The following is a 12,970-nucleotide window of genomic DNA, read 5'->3' as shown; positions in this document are numbered from 1 at the left end:
ACATATTGTGACTTTGAAGCATTTGGTTTTCCAATCATATTTAAGAGGCTGCTGTGTAGAGAACTGAGGGACCCGAAACCCTTCTGAACTAGCCTCTTGCCCACCATTCCTACTAGTGCCAATTTATTCATTCGATCCACAGTATTAGTTACCTACTGTGTGTCAGGCACTGTGCTACATGTGAATATGTACATTTGACACAGGCACTGTTTCTGAAGCTTCCCTATTGGTGGGATAGTCAAATAAAGAATAATAAACAGCTAAAGAAGGAAAACCATTACAAGTTTTGATGAGGCTTAGAATGGACAAAACAAACAGGCAATTCAGATAGGTATTATACACAAGGATCTACTTTAGATGGAGTAGTCAAGGAAAGGCTTTTTGAGAAGAAACTAAAATTTGTTCCAATAAAGGAAGAAAAAGAGGGCCAGACATGGTGGCTCACACCTGTAATCCCAGGACTTTGGGAGGCCAAGAGTGAGTGGATCATATGAAGTCAGGAGTTCGAGCCCAACCTGGCCAACATGGTGAAACCCTGTCTCTACTAAAAATACAAAAAATCAGCCGACCTGGTGGTGGGCACCTGTAATCCCAGGTACTTGGGAGGCTGAGGCAGGAGGATTCCTTGAACCTGGGAGGTGGAGGCTGCGGTAAGCCGAGATCACACCGTTACACTCCAGCCTGGGCAACAAGAGTGAAACTCTGTCTGAAAAAAAAAAGACAAAAGAATCTCCTCAGTAACATTCTCCATTTCTGGGAGGTACTGGCTTGTCTTGGGTCTAGTCACACTTGCCTTTGACTTCTTGTAACTGAAAGACAAAACTTAATAGTTCCACAAAACACATCTTGTATAATGCAGTGGGTGTGGCACAGCGGTGGAAATAAACTTAATATATGCAAATATATACATAAAGTGCAGAAGAACCTGTGCATAGCAATTCTAGTCCTTGTTTGTGCAACTGGTCATGAAGCCATTCAGTTGCCTCTTTGGTGACCCAGTTCAGGCTCCCATTGTCATCGGCCAGCACTTCGGTGTCTCTTGGTTCTTTGCTTCTTTACTTGGTAGGATGATCTTTCCTTTCTTTCCTAAAGAGTCTGAGCTATTGGTGCTCCTGCCTCTGCTGGGTTGCTGTTCTCTTCTATTACCTTTTACCCCTGAATGATCAAAAGTGCTAATGATTGCCTCTGAGAAGGCCCTGAGTTCCAAACATATTCCTTTTTGCACCTATTATATAGAAATGGACCTTTTCTTCCCTTGGTAATTAGGATCATTCACTCTACTTGATACAGTAAAGTCTACTTTGCCTTTTGCAAAAAAAATGCAATTCAGTGCTCACTATTCAGAAACATAACCAGGTTAGTGTATGTCACGAAAAACAAGGAAGAAGCAAGTGGACAGAACTATCAAACACTGCTGTTGTGTCAAGGATACAGAGCTGACAGCAGATCTGCAGATTCGATGACTTGAAAGAGTAATTGCAGTGAAGAGGTGAAGGCAGGAGATAAGGAATGTGGACTAGTTAGAGGTGAAGGTGGAAGAGGGAGAAGCTGTAGCAGATTACTAGTCATTCAGAATGATTGACAGTGAAGGGAAGGGAACAAAACAGGGCCAGGGTGTGGGAATGGCCATGATAAATTTTGAGGAATAGCACTTTGCCCTATATTCCTCTCTGCCTGTCTGTCTCTCTCAATCCTTTCCTCTTTCCTTATCCCTGCCTCATCTCTCCCACCACCCTTCCTTTGCTCCATTGTTGATTTTATTACACTTCAGTTGTTACATCTGCAGATGATTCTGTAAGCCAGCAGTTTTCAAAGTGCGAGTCCCAGACTGGCAACATTGGCATCATTGGAGAACCTCTTAGAAATATGGGCAATCGCCTTGCTCCAAACTGACTGAATAAGAAACTGTGGGAGTGGGGTCTAGCGATCCAGGTGTTAAGCTCTCAGGTGATTTTGATGCACCTCCCAGACGATTTTGATACACCTCAAAGTTTGAGTTCTATTGCCATAAGCCTCGTTCTAGTTTCCGAGCCTTCCTCCAAGCTCCAGGCCAGGCAACCCCATGAGCCAGACCTGGACATATCATTCAGCATCATCGCTTGCTCCTCTCCAAGGCCCCCAGCTCCTCTTCGCTCAGTAACCTCACCACTCATTCCTCCTCTGAAAAATTTTCAAGTCTCTTCATTGTAGGTTTTTGTAGCATGTTTAACTGTTCTATATTGCTTTTATAACAAAATTAGTTTAAATAATTTTAACACTCTGAATGTGGCCTGACCAGCACAAATTTATTTATTGTTATTTGTGTTTTCTCTTGTGTGAAACTTTTTTGCCAGTTTAGCTGATTGGGACATTTGTATTTTTGTAAACATTACAGCATTTTATATATTAGAACTATTAATTCATTAATCACATTTATCACAAATACTTTCCTGTTCTGTTGGCTTTTTAAAGTTGTGTTTTATTGTTTTTAATAGTAAAAAAGTTTAAAAGTCAATAGTATAAAGGATAAATTATAGACAAATGTGTGATCTTGTAACTTTTTTTCTTTTTTTAACTTTTATTTTGAGTTTAGGGGTACACGTGCAAGTGTGTTACACAGGTAAACTTGTGTCATGGGGGTTTGGGGTACAGATTATTTCATCACCCAGGTATTAAGCCTAGTACCCATTAGTTATTTCGCCTGATCCTCTCCGTCTTCCCACTCTCCACCCTCCCATAGACCCCAGTGTGTGTCGTTCCCCTCTATGTGTCCATGTGTTCTTATCATTTAGCTACTACATATAAGTGAGAACGTGCCATATTTGGTTTTCTCTTGCCAGGTTAGTTTGCTGAGGATAATGGCATTTTCTATTGTTCAATAGTTAGAAAATTATCATTCCTAACAGAGTTGAAATGAATTCTATATTGTGGTTTCCAGTGTTTTTCCATGGCGTAAAAAGTGTGTAACACTTTTCCTAGTTCATTTAAGTTTAGGGTATAAAATACCAAAAAGCTAATTATACCTAAAGTGCTTATTAGTTAATAATAACTTTCCCAACTGTTTTATTAAACTTCATTTTTCAGATGCAGTAGAGTGTAAAGGTTAAGATATAGCTCTAGAGCCCAGTGGCTTGGATCTAATATTAGTTCCAGCTCTGGATGATGAAGCTAGTCTGGGAAAATTACTTCAACTTTTAGCACCTTCACCTCTAATGATATTCCCATCAGGTCACAGAGAGGATGAAAGGAGTGAGTTTAGTGTTAGGCAAACAGTAAGTGATCTGTAAATGTTAGCTATAAGATGGTTCAAAATTCACTAGTTCCCTTTCTGGCCTCTTTTACTATCAACACATATGCCTACTTTTGTACCATTATCACATTTTATTTTAATTATTGTTATTTTCCTGGTATAGGCGGTTGCAGTCGTCTTGATTGACACTTTAAAAAAAAATCATATATAAAATATGTGTATGTTACCTGGCCGACTTGACCAAGTAGCAAAAGAGCTTAGTAGGTACAACATAAGGCAACTTGAAAAAGGAAATAAGGAAAAGTCTGGAAGATGCCAGTCCAGCTGGGGAGGCCTTGGCTGGTAAGCCAAAAGAAAGTGGTGTTTTCATAGAGGAAGCCAGTCTTGGGACAGAGGTAAGGTTTTAGAAAGGAGAAAGAGGAGAAGGAGAAGGACTGGTGAGTTTAGGAGACGCAATAGGAGAGTATCCGTGTGAGAAGAAAGCAAAGAGGCAAGATACAAAGGAGAGGACAGTGTGTAAAGTCCCAGGAAAGAGAAGTATGTTGTCTAAACTGCACAGCGCCAGCTATCCTGATGACTGGAAACAGATCCAGCTAAATCCCTTAGCACTCAAATAAGGAGACCTTGCATACACACAGCCAATGATGTGAGAGCTATTCAGTAAAACATATATCACTACATTTAGTGCTAAGCTCTATTCTATTTTGCTTAAGTATTTAAATGCAAAGTTTCTAATTCTTTGTATTGGCTGGATACGCAAGATATTATATCTTGCTCTAAAACTTTCCAACCGCTTTTAATTGGTTTCTCCAAATATTTCTCAATATACATTTCCATGAATTTTTAAAATTATTTACATCATTTCAAACTTACCTAGAGCCCCTTGATCATTATTTCAGCATGCTCAACCATTTTGGCTTTACTCCACATTCGAAATTATACTGTATGTTTCCCAGTAGAATATCTGCTCCAATTACATCCTGACTCCTAACCTTTGTTTTACATTACCTAAGAGCACATAGTGGTACCTTCAGAGAGAATACTGCATTGGAAAGCTATGCTGAGCCTGATTCGTGAGTTTGCCTTACAGCCAATTTATGCCACTTAAAGTAATCCAGTATGCGCCCTGGTAATTGAAATCCGTCCATTACCATCACTCCAGCCTATTTAAATATTTCTTTTACAGACGCAATTACGTCAGGAGATGAGCCAAATGGTTTGGGAAAGACTTGGGCATTTCCAACAAGAAGGCTATTGGCTGCTCACCAAAAAGCTGGTTGATATTCACAATTCCTAGTCCAACTCTCTTCTCTGCAAGGTTCCCATTTAGGAGCACTGGCAACCTTTCTCCTCATTTCAGAATGCTCGGGACTTGGACTGACCAATGCTCGTGGTGATAACCACTGAGAAAAGGTTACCTTAGATTGTTACATTGCTTGATTTTTTTGCTACAAGAAGTTCTCCCCTTGTTTTTTGTCCTCAGTCCTAAATGAAGGCTTCTCACATTATGTGAACAGTATCATATTTTTAAGAATAGCTTGAGCCTCATAGATGCAATTTTAGTTTAAATGGAAGATCATCCCATAATCACAAGGTTGAAAAGAAAGGTTTTGAATATTAACAAGACTAGAAAATTTCTATGATAAAGCACCAATAATGCCTTCTTAATGTGCGTAGATGGATGTTTATTTTGTATTTATGTACGAGAATGCTGCAGAACCACAGTATGTGAACTAAATACTTCGATGGAATGCATAGAGAACACTAATAATTCTATATTTTAATAAGTGTTTTATGAAAATCTTTTCATGTAATTCTCAAAATGGACTCATAAATCCATACTTTGATCGTGCGATGAAGTTATATTTAACTCTAGAACTCTCCCTACATGCCAGGTTTCAAATCTGCTTCTACGTAAATGTCCTTTTGGGGACTCATTATGACTATTCCTGTTTTTCCTCAAAACAAACCTATTATGGTTGTATATTTCCCTTTTCCCTTGACTTCTGGCTGTCAGATTTACACCTCTTCTGATCCATGCTATCCTGGCCTGCAGCAGCAACATCACAGCCAAAGACAGGGAGCCCAAACCTGACAGAAGTTGCTGGAGAGTTAAAAGCTAACAAATGTTTTCTTATGGGATCCACTCAAGAGATGGCCCAAAATAGTATTACAGATGAGGTTTATAATGGACTACTAGATGAATTATCAATAAATCACAGATTGAAATCCATGTTTAATACTTAGACCAACTTTATTGAAGTACGGAAGAAGGTATACACAGGAAAAATCACGCAGACAGATATACCTCAGTGCCTGTCCAAGGATGTGAGATGAGAGGGGTGAGGCCATGTTGGCAAAACACGAAGGTTATGCAACAAGCAGGCTTGTCATATGTAAGGTATTGTCATAGCTGTCATTAAAACTTCTGTGCTCCAAGAAGATCTACTTAGTAATCCTACTGAAAATGAATTAATTTCTTAGTTCAAATCTCCCCAAAGGAAGCTCCTTTATTGAAACACATATTATCCTCCCCACAGAGTACTGAAATGCCTCAAGTCCCCTGACTTTACCAGAAAGACCTGTGCCAATAGGAACTGAACAGATATTCTGTGCATAAATTGAATAAATAGAGCATCTATTTATCTGTGTATCTGATACCTTTCATGGGTACTGACATCTTTATTTAAACGATCCTTTAGTCTTTAGAAAAATAGAAGCTTAAATTTTCTATGGGTTTCACATTCCTGAAGACTATGACATTTAAAAACATAAAGTTAGCATTTTGTGCTCAACTTATAATAGGCAACAAACTATATCCCTACTGTGTATAATATAGTGTGTGTGTGTGTGTGTGTGTGATGCAACATTAATGAGTGCAGAAATCTTCATACAAAACTCTAAGGTTATAACACTTACTGGCCTTGGGCAAGTTATTTAATTTCGGGGTGCTTTAGCCACACGTTGGAAATCCTAAAACTAACACATCTTTCAGAGTGCACATTCTCTAATTCAGTTTTAAACAGTACTGGAAACATGGCCTAATCAAATGTCTTTACTTCTCAACAGAACAGTAGTAGACAAAGCATGAGACTTCACCTAAAATGCTAAAAATAAGCAGTTGAGTTCAAGTAGTTGGGTCCAAGAAGATAATTTTTCTCAGTCCAGTCCATGAGCAGGATTCCTTTTAATATTAAAGTATTTATGAACTTGTGGTATCGATGAGCCCAGAGGCCACTTCAGGGAAATAGCATCAACACAGAAAATTTCATCCAATAAAACCAGATCCTTGGAGAAACAAGCCAGTGGCCCAGGGTTTTGTTCCTTGGGTTCTTTCCACCCCAAGATCAAAGCAGCAACCATCTTCATGGGGTCCTCTGGGCAGCCCCACATCAGGGATCTGCTGTCTGCGAAGCGAATGACAGGGCTGGATTCTGCTTGAAGTTCCAAATTAACCTGCCTATTCCTTATGAATCTAGGATACTTAGAACCTGGCCTAAAAGATTAGTTATTGATCTCTTTTACTTTAGATTTTGTGAATCAAAATTAGTCTTTTGGTATTATTTGGCGAGATCATCATATCTTTCCAAAAAAGTTTGTTCCAAAATTAAGTTTTAAACATACATTCTTAAAACTTAAAAAATAATTCTCAATTTTAGATGGATACTTGTTCTGTGAACTATGGAATAATTGAACTCTCAATTCCCAAAATGATGATTTGCCCTTCTCTTCTTTTTGGCAGCGTTAGGTAGAGAATGAGATACTGTGTTTGATCATTACACATGAGAGTTATTTATGAAGAAAACCCACACTGTATTTTTTTTCATTCTTCTGTCTTCTCATCCAAGGCTGAACCTTAACACCAAGGTTGGAGTTTTGTAATCTCCCTCAACAGAAATTGCTCCAGAGAATATTTGGAAAGATCATTTGAGAAATTGACCCTTTCTCAGAAAGCTGAAGGGGAATGAAATATAAAGCTAAACTACTCAGGTCAGGAAAGAAAACACTTGGAACTCACTTTCAAAGGATAAATCTGATTTAGATATGAGGAATTGGCAACAACATAGATTAGGTGGAGAAGCTGCACCAAAATCAAGACTCTGTGATTCAGGTGCACTGAACAACCAGGTGCAAAACAGTAACACTCTCTCATGTTCTTGATCGGGGGCATGGAAGGCACCTGTAAGGGAGATGAATGCATTGTAAATACTCTTCCCCATTCATTCACTCACTCGCTCATTTATTCTTTCATATATTTTTCCATCTATAGATTCATTTATCCAGTCCTGTGCGGACTATACACTGTATGCTGCAGACACAAAGAGGAATATATGATAGTTTTCATCTTTAATGAGTGCACAGTCTAGATCAAGTTATGTAAGTCAATAATTACGGTACAGAGAGGTGAGTGCAATTAGAAAGAAAGCTACAGAGTGATAAAGCAGTAGAGAAAAGAACTGCTTAATTCAACTTAGAGGAAAGAAGTTTCGAACCAAGTCTTAAAGACTCAGTTGGTGTGAGCAGGCAGACTGAGCTGGGCAAAATGGAAATTCCAAATAGTGGAAACACTTGGGCATTTCAGACCATAATATGTGACGTGAATAATCATAGCGTTCAATATGGCTATGGGCTTCTTTGATTCTAATAACATGAAATATATTAGTATTTGGGGTGATGTGGCTGAGAAGTGGAGAAAGGCCATATCCTGGAAAGATTTCTGTCATTCTAAATAGTGTTCACTTGGTACTGAAGGTAATAGTGGACTTAAGAAACATTTTAAGCAAAGCAATGGCAGGACTAGATATGCATCTTCACTCTTAAGTGTTTTATGGTTATATATTATATACTATAATGTGTAATAATTTTGTAATAATTATTAATATATAATAGTTTTTTATATATGTTTTAAATTTTTGATTAGTTTTTGAAATTTCAGTTTTTGAATTTATTATTCACATTTTCAAAAATCAAAACAATCGAAAAGGCATATAATAAATTATCTCATATTCATTCCTGCCCCAAAACATTCATCTCAAATGCCCCAATAAACAGATAGCCACTTTCATTAGTTGCATAAAAATGCAAAAATATAAATATATTTCTCATTTCCCTTTTTTCTTACATAAAACATAACATACTCTACTACAAGTTCTACACTTTGCTTTTTTCTCTACTTAATAATAGATCTTGAAGATTTTCCCCTGTCAGTACATAGAAAGCTTCCTCAATCTTTTACAACTACTTAGTATTTATAAATGAATACTCTCATTGGAATGTAAAAGAAAGATTGGGGAAAGGGAAAGCCGTGGGAATCTAGGCAAAAAAATGATAAGACCCCTGAAAAAGGAGTAGAGCTGAGAGCTTGGAGGAATGCTAAGAAGCTAGAATCCACGAAACTGGGGGATAAATTGGAGAGGAGATGTGGTCAAGAAAATAATCAAAAATGACTCTAGGGTTATGGCCAGGGCAATTGGTGAATTAGGTGATGGAGCACTGGATGAGAGAAGGGAAGCACTGGAGGAGCAGATTGGGATAGGGAAGACCGGAGGGAGAGGACGACTTGAGTTTTCAACATGTAGTTTCCTGGGCCATTTGTGTATCCAGGCAAAGGTATCCAGTAGTAAGTATAAAGCTCAGGAAAGAGGTGAGAGGTGGAGAGTTTGGAATCACTGGAGTATAGAGAATGATTAAACCCTTGGATATAGATGAAATCATCCAGCAAGAATACAGAACAAGATAATAAAAGCAGGTGATGATAGAATTCCCCTGCATTTAAGAGGCAGCTGGAGGAAGAAGAATAAATATTACTTGATGTTAGAAGATTAGAATAGCTTTTGCTATACCTTGTCCTTTGGAGGTGTTCCACACACAAGCATACACACACACACACACACACACACACACACACATACACACATACGTGCAGGCCCACAGTCGATCTGGAAAGCACTGCCTTTAGATCTAGAAAAGACAGTCCCAGCCCTGAGCTCTGTGCTTTGAAGGAACTGACCTTGGCCTTCCTCCAACTTTTCCCTTTCCTATAGAATGAAAAGTCCATGGAACCAGAAGAACACATCCACTAGGAGCCTGGTCCATGCCAGCCTCACATCCAGACCATACTCCGGGTATCTGGGATCCCATAATTATCTGTCTTCGTGGCCCTATCTGCACCCAGGGCACGTGTGGCTCTTTCCCTAGTCTGTTCTCCTGAGGGGAGGGTGTGCCCATTCTCTGGTTTTCATCTTGGTAGGCTCAATTTATGTCAAGAGGTAGCTGTTTATGGGACATGTGGAAGAAGCAGGGAAGAGTGAACTGGGGTACTCACACAGAAATGCCTGCAGATCTTCATGGCGTGGGTGGGAGCTGGGAATTGGAGAAGAAAACTGACAGACCAAGGGCCAGAGGCTGCAGCCAGCTCTCCCCACCCACCACATCATGCAAAGAGTCTGAGAATGCCAAATTCATACTGGCCCTCCAGGCTATTGCAAATGTAGATTTGTCAAATTAGAAGACAGTATATATTCAATTCGGCAGTGTATTAGGCTGATTTATAACTTGTAAACATCTAGACATATGGTATATGGGCCTCCATGTGTATTCTTGAGCTGGCCCCAAAAGTTTATGGCTTGGCTAGGAAGAAATAATTAGCAGCCAATAAGGAAGGGTGGAGTAACACTTATAGGAAGAAAACACTTTTAAGTACATTTGAAGAAAAGTTGATTATTCAGCCATCAGCACATGTTCTTGTTCCCAGAGCCATGGGTTCTGCATTAGCTCCTTTGATCCTAATAACATTTGACTTTACACAAGAGTAAACAGAGATGCAGGGAGATCAGTGAGTTAACACAGTTAGTAGTTGCTGGGGATTAGTTCTCAGGAGTACTCAAGTTCCAAACCAAGATTATTTCTACCATGTTCTGCTGCCTTAAGCTTGAGAATGCCAAAGCCCTTTTTTTCTTTTACAAAATGACATGAACATCTCACTAAGACAAATGTATGGTCTTAAACTCATGTGGTAGATTTGAAATTCATGATGCAGTCTTGAAAAGTGACCCGCTATGTCATCTTGTGTATCATCTGCTGAGGTATATCTAGTTTGGAAATAAGCAACTAAGCTCTAGGTCATTTCTTAGATACAACTTTCTCACCAGAAAACATACACCCTAGTGCACCATGAAAATCACGTTTTACCATTGACATTACGGGTGAGCAGTTAGTAACTTATTATTGCAATCATTCCATTTAGTCCATATTTAGAAAAAAGAAAACCATACATAGTATTAATATATAGACTCAAGAAAACCTAAAACTATACAGTATAAAACTTAATATATTGTGTATTTATACCAGAAAAGGGTGCTTTGGGTGCCATCTCGAGCTGATGTTGACTCCATGGAATGTTAATGGTAAATTTTTAAGTGCATTGTATAAATAAGAAACAATTCATTAAAATGGGTTTATAGTGTTTGAAGGGTTTATAAATCATATTTCAGAAGACAAATTGCCTGTACTTGAGTTCATGCCTGAGTACCTCCCTGATTTCGCTGGACTGGAGAACAAGAGATCATGCCCACCTAGTTTCACCGGAGATCGTTATTTTCACATGAAAATATTTGAAAATGAAAAAGTTACTTAGTAAAAAAAAAATTAAGGAAAATTTTGTAATATAAACAAGGGCAAGTTAGCATGGTACCAAAAAAAAGAAGCTTCTGGAAGTTACATATTTAATACAGATATTAGCTCATCTTGGCTACAATGCCAGCTGAGAACTCCTTTCACTGTCCCTGCAGCATTAGAAATATGGATGCCTCCACATCTACATGTCCCTCATGTGTACTGGGCAACTAAGGCTCAGTAACTAACCACCACAGGTTACTCAGGGCCACAGAAGCAGAAGCCCAATGTATCTTTGATTTGCCTGGGGCTCAAGATTCCCTGGGAAAGGTCTTGAACTGTTATAGGGTTCAGGTTTAGACTGATGTGTGTGAAACAATGCCTCTTGCCTTCCAGGGAGGGAAACATGGAACACTGGGAGTAAACAAAGAGCATCGCCTGACTCTCATACTTAATGCCAGAGGGTTCCAGTCCTGTGTGTGGTCATCTTTGACCCAATGCCCCTCATCCCGGGAGCCCCTGAGTGATCTGCTAGATGTCAATGAGTTTGTGCCACTGGGACCCAAACCACTGCGGTGTGGGAGCCTGCTGTGAAAGACCTGGTCACAGACAATACGAGAACCACTGGGCCAGAGGAGAATGGCAGCAGTGACACCATAGTCAAAAGCAACCATGTGACCACAGGATGGTGGTGGAGTGATGGCCACACATGGCCTCTGGCACTGGAGCTTCCATCATAAGCTTCCCTTCTGGGACTCCTAGGACAAGTAGACTTGACTTACACCAACAGGATGGCCTAAGGGACACTCAATTCCTGAGTAAGTACTTTTAAGGCTTCTCAGAGATATCGAGTGAAGAGAAGCTGCAGGAAGTCAGGACCTATCTATGACTGCTAGGCAAGCTCAGAGCATCAGGATGTGGGTAGAAAGAGAATATATTGGCCTGGCACAGTGGCTCACACCTGTAATCCTAGCACTTTGGGAGGCCGAGGTTGGCGGATGACGAGGTCAGGAGTAAAAGATCAGCCTGGCCAACGTGGTGAAACCCTGTCTCTACTAAAAATACAAAAATTAGCCAGGCGTGGTGGCATGTGCCTATAATCCCAGCTACTCAGGAGGCCGAGGCAGGAGTGTTGCTAGAACCCAGGAGGCAGAGCTTGCAATGAGCTGAGATCATGCCATCATGCCATTGCACTTCACCCTGAGTGACAGAGTGAGGCTTCATCTAAAAAAAAAAAAGAAGAAAATATTCACCAAATGGAGAAGCCAGGCGCACGCATAACATTATATCTACACACAAGTTACATAGTATACAGACATGCATATCATGTAGTATACAGAATATTAAGGGGCAATTTTGCCATCTGATCTCTTAGCACTGAAATGAAAGTTATAATTGTCCTTAAAGCGTGTCTTCATTTAATTTTAAACGTCACTTTAGGGTAAATAGATACCATACTTGTTATACTATATGCATATCCATAATACAGTCATTTAACATATTTATTAAATGATTTAATGTGTCGAGCACTGTACAAGGCACTGGGTAAATCCAATGTGATCCCTGATCTTGGATATCCTATAACCAAGATCCACTCCAAGGCCGGGCACAGTGCCTCACGCCTGTAATCCCAGCACTTTGGGAGGTCGAGGCAGGTGGATCACAAAGTCAAGAGATCGAGGCCTTCCTGGCCAACATAGTGAAACCCCGTCTCTACTAAAAATGCAAAAATTAGCTGGGCATGGTGGTGGGTGCCTGTCATCCCAGCTACTTGGGAGGCTGAGGCAGAATAATCGCTTGAACCCGGCAGGCAGAGGTTGCAGTGAGCAGAGATCGCACCACTGCACTCTAGCTTGGCGACAGAGCGAGACTCCCTCTCAAAAAAAAAAAAAAAAAAAAGATCCACTTCAAATGAGGTTACACTCAAAATATTTCATCGAAATCTTAAGTCTGAGGCATGCTGGTTTCTACCTATTTATTTTATACATGGAAAATGAGATATTTTAAATTGTTACTTCAGTAAAATATAGCAGCATATCAATGGTAAGAACAGGGCCAGCCTTATGGGCTTGTGACCTGTACCCCCAACCTAGAAAGGCCCCATTCTTGATTTAGTACTCTGCTGTC

General features: G+C 39.7%; 1 long non-coding RNA gene across 1 annotated transcript; it reads left to right on the top strand.

Annotated features, from left to right (window-relative positions):
* Positions 1 to 7,195: 7,195 nt before the first annotated feature.
* On the top strand, positions 7,196 to 11,879 carry LOC110741706. The gene is made up of 3 exons (XR_002518415.2): positions 7,196 to 7,219; positions 7,500 to 7,633; positions 11,240 to 11,879. It is a non-coding gene; the product is annotated as an uncharacterized LOC110741706 (long non-coding RNA).
* Positions 11,880 to 12,970: the final 1,091 nt, after the last annotated feature.

This window comes from Papio anubis, chromosome 15, assembly GCF_008728515.1.
Source record: "Papio anubis isolate 15944 chromosome 15, Panubis1.0, whole genome shotgun sequence".
Taxonomy (NCBI): domain Eukaryota; kingdom Metazoa; phylum Chordata; class Mammalia; order Primates; family Cercopithecidae; genus Papio; species Papio anubis.
Note: the sequence above shows the minus strand (reverse complement) of the source record. Positions and strands in the feature narration are given on the sequence as shown.